Source organism: Mus musculus, chromosome 8 (assembly GCF_000001635.26).
Source record: "Mus musculus strain C57BL/6J chromosome 8, GRCm38.p6 C57BL/6J".
Lineage (NCBI taxonomy): Eukaryota > Metazoa > Chordata > Mammalia > Rodentia > Muridae > Mus > Mus musculus.
In genome coordinates this window covers 120,726,144-120,736,275 of record NC_000074.6, presented here as the reverse complement: position 1 = coordinate 120,736,275, position 10,132 = coordinate 120,726,144, and the positions used below count along the sequence as shown (strand labels likewise).

The 10,132-nt window shown below is 49.1% G+C and overlaps 1 pseudogene; it reads right to left on the bottom strand.

Moving 5' to 3' along the window:
- On the bottom strand, positions 8,265-9,065 carry Gm18709 (predicted gene, 18709; annotated as a pseudogene).

Sequence of the window (10,132 nt, the reverse complement as noted above, 5' to 3'; positions counted from 1 at the left end):
GCTAATTGAGGAGCGGGAGGGGCGCTGGCGCGGCCCAATCAGCGCAGCCTGCCAAATCCGCCTTCTCTGAAGCGCTCTCTTTCCGAGAAATCACTTTTGCACGTCCCCGACCCCGTGGAGTCCTTTTCTCTCTTTACTCCGGGGGCGGCGGGGGAGGGGGCTGCCCCAAAAATGGCCGGGGGGCTGGGGCGTCTGCCTAAGGTCAAGGAGGCTGGTGATGCACGGATCATCCTCGGGGTGTCGTTCAGGTTTGGAGAGCCTCTGTCCCGGGCACGTGTCCAGGGGCACCCTGAGTGTCAGCTGCTCAGGCTGGAGTTTCAGAGCAAAGACCAGTCCCAGAGCTGCGTGCTGGGTGACAGCCACTTGCAGCGCGCCCTCCTGGATGGAGGATGACCGCCTGAAATTGCGCAGGAAATCTGGGAAACCAGGGGAGTCGCGAGCGCTGAGGCTGGGATGCCCCCAGGAAGGCTACGCATTATCGGTTCCCTTGTGTCCCCCAGTGATGTCAGGAGCCCGGTCGAGCCTGTTCCCAACCTGAGTAGGATGTGGGAGCGGGGAGCCTTAGGTGAGGGTCGAGAGGGACTTTCGTTGCAGGCTGCCCAATTACACACCTGCGGCCACGCTTACAGGACTCTCACCCGTCTGGCTTTTAAAATACTTAGGAAAACGTTGGAGCCGCGACAAGAATTTTTGATTGGTCCACAAATACAAGAAGTATACGGCTAGGTTTCAAATAAATACGAATTCAAATAAGGATTTTCCAAACAGAACCTTCTAACTCTAGTTTATCCTGATGAGCATTGTGGTATACCTGAAAGGCACTTAAGACATTACCGGGTATTAGTTCAATGATAAATACCATCCAACAGTCAAAAGCCAAGTGGAGTTCCCTGGAGCCAAGGAATTTCAAATGAAAACTACTTTTCAAAGCTCATTTGTTTTATTACTATTATTATTGGGTTTATTGTTTGTTTTCCAAGACAGGGTTTCCCTGTAGCCCTGGCTGTCCCCGAACTAGACCAGGCTGGCCTCAAATTCACAGAGATCTGCTAGCCTCTGCCTCCCAAGGGCTGGGATTAAAGGTGTGTGCCACCATAGTCCAGCTCAAATTCTTTAATAGTAATATGGGAGTGTTTTAATAAGTGTTTGCTGTGAAGGGCAGAGTCCAGAAGTCAGACACGCTCAGATTACTACAACAGACTCCTGTGTGCATTTATACCCCTTTCATTTCCCAAATAGGCACCTTATAAGCGTATGCAGATTTTCCTACTTACAAATATCAAAGGCACAGAACAGATCCCAAATGTCCACCCAGTGTGCCTGCCTCTTAGCTAAAGGTAGAGAGAGATTAGGGACACCAGCCCTAGCTTCTGGTCCTAGCAGCAGGTGTCTCTGTACACACTAGAAGACACCAGCCCAGCCTGCCTGACAACTGTCCTGAAGCCATATACATCGGGGTGTGAGTGGGGTCTATTTTTTTCTAACTGTTTTCCTAGAAGTCTGAAATAGCTCCACTCAGGACCTAAGAGAACCCAAGCCACCTACAATGGGCACTGACTCACAGCTGAATATTGATGGGGTCTTTGAGGGTGAAGCTATGAAGGTGGTGTCTCATGTGAGCCACGTGTACATTTCCCACACGCCAGCGATAGCCACTCAGGAGAGATTCAGTGTAGGATCTCCTGGCATAAGTCATATGTCGGGGGTGGAGCTAGGTCACATCACTGCATAAGAGAAGAGGCATGTGCAGGGCTTAACTAAGGAGAAGAGGCCCCGAAGTGTTCTAGAGAGTCCATCACCACCTCCCAGCCTCTCCAGAGGAGGCAATTAAACATGTCCTCCAGACCCAGTGTACTGACTGGTTCTCTGGGACAACCTGACACAACCTGGAGTTATCACAGAGAAAAGAGCCTCCCTTGAGGAAATGCCTCCATGAGATCCAGCTGTAAGGCATTTTCTCAATTAGTGATCAAGGGTGGGAGGGCCCAGACCATGGTGGGTGGTGCCATCCCTGGGCTGGTACTCCTGGGTTCTATATGAAAGCAGGCTGAGCAAGCCAGGGGAAGCAAGCCAGTAAGTAGCATCCCCCCGTGGCCTCGGCATCAGCTCCTGCTTCCTGACCTGCTTGAGTTCCAATCCTGACTTCCTTTGGTGATAAGCAACAATGTGGACGTGTAAGCTGAATAAACCCTTTCCTCCCCAACTTGCTTCTTGGCCATGATGTTTTGTGCAGGAATAGAGACCCTGACTAAGACACCCAGAGAGCACACCCCCACCCAGAGAGACCAGGCTGCTGTTGCTGTGACCCAGGCTTTTTCTGAGGTTCCTTGCTATGGGTACTGTCACCAAATCTCTGTCCCTGTCTCACTCTCTCTGTCCCTGTCCCTCTGTCCCTGTCCCCTTTCTCTCTCTCTCTCTCTCTCTCTCTCTCTCTCTCTCTCTCTCACACACACACACACACACACACCTTCCTGTCACCTAAAAACTGCCTCCTCTCCACTCACTGTGTATGGCCACTAGAACAAAGACAGGCACTCCTCACCCACTTGTGTCAGCAGGTCCTTCTGAGGAGAATCGGTGCTCAGAGAGGCCATGTCCAGGGAAATCCTTGGCTTGTGAGCTCGTTCATCTCCAAAGCCAGCAAATGTGCATTCATGTCCCTGGCTCTTCTCTACAACCTCCCTGGTCCACTAAGGCAGCGGTTCTCAACCTGTAGGTCGGGACCCCTTTCACAGAGTTGCCTAAGACCGTCTGCATATCAGATATTTACATTATGATCCATATCAGTAGCAAAATTACAGTTATGAGGTAGCAGCAAAATAATGTCATGGTCTGGGTCAGCACAGCAGGAGGAACTGGGTTAAAAGGCCACAGCATTGGGAAGGTTGAGGGCCACTGCACTAAGGGTTTCGTGGCTGTACTGGGTTCAGCTGGATGACCCAGAGTCGTTGCTCTAGTCAACGTCAGATGAGGAGTATCAGTCCCTGACATCATTCTTGGTTCTGTGGATTTTGACTTGGACATCTTTGGGGAGCCATTGTTCTCCTACCACCTCCTTCTCCTCAAGATCCAGCTTCTGACCTCTTTCCTATGCCGGCCTTCATGGACCTTAATTTTAAAAAACCCAGATTCCAGCCACACTGATATCTTTTAAAAATTACATTTCATGCTTTAATTTTTTTAAATTTATTCTAAATCTGTGTGCATGTGTGTGTGTATATGTATGTATATGTGTGCGTGCATGTGTGTATGTGTGTATATGTGTATGTCTGTATACTCATGTGCATGTGTGTATGTATGTGAGTGTGTAGTCCAACTTACTCCTCTTTGTTCGTGATCAAAGTCCCCTGTGTCCTACTGAAGCAAGCTTTGCCAACCCCTTTCCTGTGTAGGGAGGTTGCTCCCCAGTGAGCATGTTACCCTCTATGTGTGCCCCCCCCCAAAAAAAACCCTGCATTTTTCAAAGCCTTTCTCATCTATGCAGGTCTACCACCTGCAGTCTGATGGGGTTCCCAGCACACACACATTCATACGCACACTCACATGCACACACATACCCGCATATGCACAGCACACATGCACAGAAGCACACGCACATATACACACATGCACACTCACACACACACATATATACATGCACACTCACACACACACACAATAAATAAAACTGATAAAAGTGTGAATTGGTTGTGAGCCTAGCCTTTAACGGCTGAGCCATCTCTCCAGGGGCTGGTGAGATGGCTCAGTGGGTAAGAGCACCCGACTGCTCTTCCGAAGGTCCGGAGTTCAAATCCCAGCAACCACATGGTGGCTCACAACCATCTGTAACAAGATCTGACGCCCTCTTCTGGAGTGTCTGAAGACAGCTACAGTGTACTTACATATAATAAATAAATAAATCTTTAAAAAAAAAAAAAGTGTGAATTGGTATTCTGAGTAGTGGGAGGAGCCAAGGCTGGAGAGACACCAAGTGGTCTAGAAAGAGCAGCTAAACCAGAGGTGGGCGGGGCAACACCTGGGATCCCAGCACTAGGATTGGCTAAACCAGAGGAGGGCGAGGCAGCACCTGGGATTCCAGAACCCGGATTGGCTAGGCCAAGGTGGCGGGGCAAGCCTGTGATCCTCGCACTGGGAGTTAACTTTTAGCCTGGGGAACACATTGAGCCTCTGTCTCAAAAAGAAAAAGAAAGGACTTCTACTCAGAACACTTTGTAAAATTCCTGTGAGTCAATAAGAGAAGACAAACGACAAACTGAGCTGTAGTACAGCTCCGCGGTAGAGGCCATGTTTAACCCAAGCAGGGGCGCTGAGTTCCGAAGCCGGCACCGTGAAAGAAGAAAAACCAGCGCGTGCTGGTTCCTCCCGTCCCAAGAAGAATCACTTCTGTCTGGTCAAATCCCAGAAGCCACTTCGTATGTGTTTGAACACTACCTCCTCGGAGCACGATGCAGAGACAGCTGTGGCTCACAAGAGCATCTGGGCTATTAGAGTACTAATCCTGTAACCCTGGCAACAAAGGCCAGAGTCTGAAGACTTCATAGCCACTGTCTGTCTCTAGCGCAGCCTCTGTGCATCCGTGGGTTATCCCTCTAGCCCAAGCAAGTGTTCAGGGTTTCTGCCCCACCCCCGAAATTATTTATTTGCACAAAGCTGACCAACTATGGGGGTCATTAACGATCTCAAAATATCTTTGTGAGGAAAAGGACACAAAACAAATGCCAACTCTGAGTTGGTCCCTCTTAGGAGTATCGGCATTAAGTAGGCTTAACTTACCAAGCCCTGAGTGCACAGACTTGTCTCCAGCAAGCAAGCTGAAAGAGGAGGAGAGAGGGAAAGACTGACAGAGTAAGGAGAAGGAGGGAGGGAGGAGAGGGAGGAGGGGGAGGGCAAGGGAAAGGAGGGAGGGAAGGAGGGAAAGGAGAAAGGGAGAAAGGAAAGAGGGAGGAGGGGAAAGAGGAGGGAGGGAAGGAAAAATGGAGGGGGAATCAAAAAGCTTAAACAGCCATGGCACTCAGAACAGCCTAGAGTCCTGATGAAAATGGTCCAAATCTGCCGGGCTTGGTGGTGCACGCCTTTAATCCCAGCATTTGGGAGGCAGAGGCAGGCGAATTTCTGAGTTCAAGGCCAGCCTGGTCTACAGAGTGAGTTCCAGGACAGCCAGGGCTGCACAGAGAAACTCTGTCTCAAAAAACAAAAAACAAAAAAAAACAAAAAAACAAAAAAACAAAAGAAGGGAAGGGAAGGGAAGGGAAGGGAAGGGAAGGGAAGGGAAGGGAAGGGAAGGGAAGGGAAGGGAAGGGAAGGAAAGGAAAGGAAAGGAAAGGAAAGGAAAGGAAAGGAAAGGAAAGGAAAGGAAAGGGAGAAAAGAAAATGGTCCAAATCTCCCAGGGGAGCTGACTATAAGGTGATGTTGTCACTCTCCAAGATGACTAGAATTATAAAACGACAGTGCAGATGCTGGAACCACGTGAAGGATGAGACTGCCATTCCTTTAAAGCACTTTGGCAAACAGCTGGAACCTCCTCTAAGTCAGGCAGGCCAGCTGCTAAGCACACCCCAGAGAAGTGAAGGCAGGACGTCCACAAAGGCAGAGTCCAGTTCCTTCATGCTCCCCAAATCCCTGGAGGGTCAGGGCTGTAGCTGTAAAACTCTCGGCTAGACACAAAGCCCTGGTTGGGTCCCCAGCACTGCCTAAGCCAGGCATGCAGGTACATGCCTGTAATCCTAGCACACAGGAGACGGGCAGGGAGATCAGAAGTCCAAGGCCATGCTTGGCTATATTAGTGAGTTTGAGGACAAGCTGGGCTGCATAAGACCTTGTCTCAAGAAAAAAGAAAAAAAAGAAAACAAGCAAAAGTCTTTAGGGGAAAAAAATCACAAATTTCTCAAATAGCACAACCACTGTGGTGGTTTGAATAAGGATGGCCCTTATAGGAACATGTATTGGAGTGTTTAGTAGCAAGGGGGTGAGTATTTGAAAGGATCGGAAGGATTGGGAGGTATGGCCTTGTTAGAGGAGGTAGGATTTGAGGTTTCAAAAGCCTACCCCAGACTCCACATCTGTGTGTGTGTGTGTGTGTGTGTGTGTGTCTCCTCTCTGTCTCTCTCCATCTCTCTGTCTTGTCTCTCTCTGTCTCTGTCTCTCTGTCTCTCTCTCTCCCTGTGCCCACTGTCAGGATGTAGGTCTACTGGTCCAATATCTGCCTGCACACCGCCATGCTTCCCGCCATCATGAAAATGGGCTAAACCTCTGAACTGCAAGCCAGCCCCAGTTAAACTCTCATAAGAGTTGTGGTGGCCACAGTGTCTCTTCACAGCAATAGAATGGTGACTAGGACACACACAAGCATTAGCAACCCCACTGTGGAGGGCACTGCAGTAATCAGAACGGGCTATTCTGCATCCAGCCACAGCACAGGATGGACCTCTGACACCAGACTGAGGGAACAAAGCGGACGGAGGCCTCAGAGTCTCGTGGGTGTGCACTTGAAAAGCAGTCAGGCTAGCTGCTGGGATGCTCAGGAGAGCTCTCCTGTGGGCGGAGGTGGGGCTGAGTGGGAACCAAGACCACTGGACACACAACACAGAGCCGGGGCACGTGGCGTGTTCATCTGAGTGGTGTCTGAGTGGTGTAGAGTGACATACATCCAAGGGAAAGCCATCCTGCTGGACACGTAAATTGACAGGACACAAAGCCACACAAAACCACAATGATCAGAGTGGCATTCAGCCAGGCTCAGAATACTCCTAGGGCCAGAGTGGAGGCTTGAGCCCAGGCTGCGGGTGCAGGGCTTCAAGTGACTCACCTGGGGAAAGGCAAAGAGAATGTCAAAGGCTATAGTCGATCCCAGAAGATAAGGGAAGAGTCATCAATTCTTTTACTAAACCCAGCACAGGATCTCAGCATTTCAGGATGCTCAGGACCATATGCATACAGTCATGAGTCTGTGTGCGTGTGCATGCATGTATGTGCATGTTTGTGGTGTATGCATGTGAGTGTGTGCATGTGAGTGCTCCTGTGTGTGTGTGTGTGTGTGTGTGTGTGTATGTGTGGTGTGCATCTATGTGTGTGTGCGCGGGTGTGCATGTTGTGTGCGAGTACATGTGTGTGGTATGTGCACGTGTGTGAGTGTGTGTGTGGGTTGTGCATGTACTCATGCACAAGTGGATTTTTCTTTCATGCAGGAAGCACCTCCTACCAATAAAAGTGAGATTACTTCAAGCTAGCTAATTGGGACTTAGCAAGCCATTCAGGACTGTGGCGAAACTTATCTGTGCTATAGAGGTGGCCTTTGCCCTGTTCTCTTAGCCCCAGTTTCTCTTTTACAGGATCCGTCCATTCTATTTGCTCAAGGTGGACTCGGGCAACAGTTGACTAGGTGATAACAATACCCCATCCATTGCTTCAGAGAAGAAACAAGCCAAATCTGAGACCCACCTGTGTTTATTTGTAGCTTAAATAAACTGCTTTCACCTTTGAGGGTAGCTTTAGTTCATGAATCGGCTGCTTATTAAATACCCAGAGTGTGCTAGCTGTCATGTTCAGAGCACGCCTGCAAGATGCATCAAAGCTGATGAAGAGTTAAGATAAGGGGGAAACGCAGGAAGCATTCAGCAACTCCTGCCTGCAGGGGCTGGAGGTCGCTTGCATTTATTATCCATGGAAGTGCCTAGAACAGTCCTAGAAAGAACAACTCTTCCAAGTAAATGGATTGTAAGTGTACATAAAACATGTCTTTGAACTCTCTTGGGAACTATTGCCAAGAGATATCAATTTACTGAAAACGTAGATTTCCCTGGGTTTGTTGGCACACACCTGTAACCCAGCACCTGGGAGGCGGAGACAGAAGGCTCTGGGATTCAGGTTATCCTGAACTAAATGAGTTAGAGGCCAGCCTGGGCTACATGAGACCCTGTAAAGAATACACGTTTGTGTGTTTAATATAAACCACACATGACTCATACCAGTGTGCTTATGACACACACAAACCCCCAGGAAGATGTACCTAACATATTTCGGGCAGGGCCAGGGGAGCCACACACTCAGAAATTTCAATGAATTCAGAACGATGTATCCCCACCTGTGTACAAGTGACCAGACACACAGCAAGTCTACATCTCTAATAGGAAGACGGCTTAGGCACAGGAAAAACTTAGTACAACAGCAGATAGGGTACCCAGAAACAGAGTCACCAACTCACCAGATTACTGACATCGCTTACAAGAAATCCTTTTTTAAATTAAGTTACTTTTTTTTTTTTTTTGATGAGCATACACTTTAATGAGAACGGCTTCCTCAGTAAGTGTGTCTGTGAGCTGAAGCTGTGTGGCGTCAGGACGTCACTTCCAGCTCCACAGGCTTCAGATGCCACCACATGACCAACTCCCCGGTGCCCCTGAGGCACGCGCTGGACATGGTCTTTTCTGTGGGAAGTCCCTGTGGCAGCTCCAGGCGCTGGATGCCTATCTAGGGTTTAACCACTTTCAGCTTTGCATCCACCGGTGGGATGTTCTTGTGAATTTGAGGGCTGTGTGCCTTCTGTAGTCCGAGCATCTTGATCGTATCTTTTTCCCAGTATGGACGCCTCTTTTATTTTTTTAAGAATTATTTATTTATTATATGTAAGTGCACTGTAGCTGTCTTCAGACACTCCAGAGGAGGGAGTCAGCTCTCATTACAGATGGTTGTGAACCACCATGTGGTTGCTGGAATTTGAACTCAGGACCTTCGGAAGAGCAGTCAATGCTCTTACCCGCTGAGCCATCTCTCCAGCCCTGGATGCCTCTTTGTACTTCCTATTCTTATGACAATGTACAGTCTATGAGGCCTCTGGGGGTCCCCGCTGTACTTTTCATGATCTTCAGGTCTAGGCCGAAACACTTTATCGGGAATTCTTGAACTGGTAAATGTGTGACGAATCCATTCTGTACCAATGAGAGATTCTGCACCTTCCTTCACAGTCTGCAGTCTGCCTGGAGGCCTCTGAAACACTGAGCTCAGAACCCCAGCCATAGATGTGGTGAGTCTTCTCTTTAGAGGCGGCGACCGCCGTGTCCACTCCGAATCTAAATTACATTTTAATTAATAATTTTGTGTATGTGTGCGCTATGTGTGTGCATATGAATGTGCATGCATGCATATGCATGTGCGTGTGCGCACGCATACGTGTTTAGCAGGGAGCCCATGCCATGGTGCCTGTGTGGAAGCCAGAGGGTTGCTTTTTCTTTTCACCCTGTGGCTCCTGGGATGCAGATCAGGTGTCAGGCTTGGTGGCAAGTGACTCTACCTGCTGAGCCATGGCGTCAACCCTGCAAGCAACCTCATCAACAAGTGGTGACTGTGTCCCACAAGGAGCGCTTGCCCCTTTCTAAGCCAATCTGCTCACTGGTGAATTGGGCTGCGCCCCCTCTTTAAAAGAGGTTAGTGCTTCAGAAGGCTCCAGTGCTGTCCGCTTCTCAGCTTGGTTAGGTGTTGTCTGTTTGGTTGCTTTCCGGGACTTGAGAGAGTTTGATGTTGATTTGGGGGTGGCGTTGGGTTTGGAGAGTTGGAAGGATTGTTAAGTTGTTTTTTGATTGTTTTGTTTTGTTTTGTTTTGGTCAGGGTCTCTCTAGGTACCCCTGGCTGTCCTGGAGCTCTCTTTGTAGAGCAGCCTGGCCTTGAACTCACAAAGACTCTCCAGCCTCTACCTCCTGAGTGCTGAGATTAAAGGCATGCACCATCACGCCTGGGGTGGGTTTTTGTTTTTTTTTTTTTTGTTTTGTTTTGTTTTGTTTTGTTTTGTTTTGTTTTGTTTTGTATTTGAGACAGGATTTCACTATGTATCTCAGGCTGGCCTTGAACTTGTTATACAGTCAGGCTACCCTCCAACTTTCCATCCTCCTGCCTCAGACCTCAATGATACCACACCTGGCAAAAGCTCACACTAGAGTAAAGATCAGAGGTGACTTGGGTGTCCCTGTGTCAGCTGGGGGAAGGGGTTGTGGTTCAACCGATCAGTCTGTGCCCTTAGGTCAACTTTACTGTTTCCTGGAGGGCCTTCAGCAAGTGCTTCAAGGCCCCTTGAGTGGCTGCTCCTTTGTGGTCCCTCCACGGTTCTTCCTGCACTTACAGGGCCGACTGAAGTGCAGCTGA